This window comes from Biomphalaria glabrata, chromosome 10 (genome assembly GCF_947242115.1).
Source record: "Biomphalaria glabrata chromosome 10, xgBioGlab47.1, whole genome shotgun sequence".
Taxonomy (NCBI): Eukaryota; Metazoa; Mollusca; class Gastropoda; family Planorbidae; genus Biomphalaria; species Biomphalaria glabrata.
This window is the reverse complement of record NC_074720.1, coordinates 1,485,789-1,488,462: the sequence shown is the minus strand read 5'-3', so window position 1 is coordinate 1,488,462 and position 2,674 is coordinate 1,485,789.

Here is a 2,674-nt window from a genome sequence, read left to right as displayed (position 1 = left end):
GTGATCCTGTTTCGAATCTCCTTTGTGATGCGGTCTTTGTATTAAATACCTAGGACCATTCTATAACATCTCAATTCCATTACTAGGACTCTTCTCTCTAGTTTTGCAGTTAGCGTCCAAGATTTACAAACATATAAGAATGTGGCCATGACCAAGGAGTGCATCAGTCTAATTTTAGTGCCGAGGGATATGTCTTTGTCTTTCCTGTATTGTTTTGGAATTGTTGATTTCGACTGTGCAAATAATATACGATGACGAAGTCTGACCTATTACACATAAATAATTCTACAAAATGACATTGTATTACATCTATACAGTATGTCTCTCCTTCCTCCTCTAATATTATACTTTCACGTCCTCTATTATCTGTTAACAAGTAAAATTTATTTCTAAGATCAATTAACGCCTCTGCACTGCAGTTTCGTAATGTCAGTTTTTCTAGACAGTACAAAGAAATTATTCCGGCATTTTCTTTCCATTTCGGTAAAACAAATTACTGCCAATTTCTGATGCCAAAATATTTACTGATAACTGTCAACCAGGAAGACTTTATATAACAATTCTTTTTATTTGCTCTTAGCTTACGTAAAATCTATAGGCGACGAAAATGATATGGCTCTCCTTTTTCCCCTCATCTTTCAATGCATCTATAAACTGAGATCATTAATAATTATATCGCCCGTATTATGACCCCAGAATAAGAAGGTCATCGTATAAGTTCTGCTATTGATTTGATTGTATTAGCATGACTCTTTTAAGTAACACAAAGGCTTATGTCTTGTGTTGCTAGTGTCCTGGGTGCTAATGTCCCGAGGAAGACTAACTTGTGACCTTAAATAACGACTTATCTTACTTCAATCTAGATTAGCATTACAAGATACTCTCTCTTGACCTCACTGATAACACATCCACTTGTTAATGATTAAGAAAATGGTCGGTTCTGAATTTTTTTTTTAGAAAGTGATGTTCAATGATTGATTAAGAAAGTGATGTTCAATGATTGATTAAGAAAGTGATGTTCAATGATTGATTAAGAAAATGATGACTTCAATGATTGATTAAAAAAGTGATGTTCAATGATTGATTAAGAAAGTGATGTTCAATGATTGATTAAGAAAATGATGACTTCGATGATTGATTAAAAAAGTGATGTTCAATGATTGATTAAGAAAGTGATGTTCAATGATTGATTAAGATAATGATGACTTCAATGATTGATTAAGAAAATGACGACTTCAATGATTGATTAAGATAATGATGACTTCAATGATTGATTAAGAAAATGACGACTTAATGATTGATTAAGATAATGATGACTTCAATGATTGATTAAGAAAACGACGACTTCAATTAGTGATTAAGAAAATGATGACTTCAATGATTGATTAAGAAAATGACGACTTCATTGATTGATTAAGAAAATGATGACTTCAATGATTGATTAAGAAAATGACGACTTCAATGATTGATTAAGATAATGATGACTTCAATGATTGATTAAGAAAACGACGACTTCAATGAGTGATTAAGAAAATGATGACTTCAATGATTGATTAAGAAAATGACGACCTCAGTGATTGATTAAGAAAATGATGACTTCAATGATTGATTAAGAAAATTTGATTAAGAAAATGATGACTTCAATGATAGATTTTAAAAAATGATGACTTCAATGATTGATTAAGAAAATGACGACCTCAGTGATTGATTAAGAAAATGATGACTTCAATGATTGATTAAGAAAATTTGATTAAGAAAATGATGACTTCAATGATAGATTTTAAAAAATGATGACTTCAATGATTGATTAATAAAATCGAACAATATTATTTATTTCTATGTAAAGCACAGAATTTCTCGACACTGCTGTATCGTGTAAATCATTGTAAGTGAACAGATTACATACCCTCACGACCCTGAACTTTACTGTAAACCCTCTCGCTCAGCTTACAACTTGCTCTCAATAAAATAAAAAACAAATAATTCTGAAACAACGTAATTGCATCGAAGAAGTTTCTAAAATTCTGAGACATTAAATTAAGATGCTCATGTTCTACACATCTCACTAAGTAGTGCCTAGAACATCGGCGGGGCAGAGTTTGAACCATTATAATGGCTTTCCAAATCGCACAGCTTACATATGACCCAGGGAGGCGCCGTGGCTGAGCGGTAAAGCGCTTGACTTCAGAACTGGGAGTCCCGGGTTCGAATCCTGATGAATACTGGGATTTTTAATTTTCGGGATCTTTGGGCGCCTCTGAGTCCACCCAGCTCTAATGAGTATCTGACATTAGTTGGAGAAAAGTAAAAGGCGGTTGGTCGTTGTGCTAGCCTCATGCCGCCCTTGTTAATCGTATGCACAGAAACAGATGCCATCATCTGCCCTATAGAACACAAGGTCTGAAAGGGAAGCGTAACTTTACATATGGCCCAGCCATTGAAAACTAGACCATTTTCGCGGTAGACACATTGAAACGTAACACATTGGTTCAACGTGTGATCCATTAGTGCAGTTTCTCAAGTCATTTAAGAATTTCTCATTTACATCTCATTATTTAACCTCTCGAGGACTCTCAAATTTTTGGACATAGCTCAAAACTTACTATTATCGTTCGAGATTATCTGTTCTATAAACGGGAAGGCAGAGCTCCAGCACTGACACTGACAAACTCTT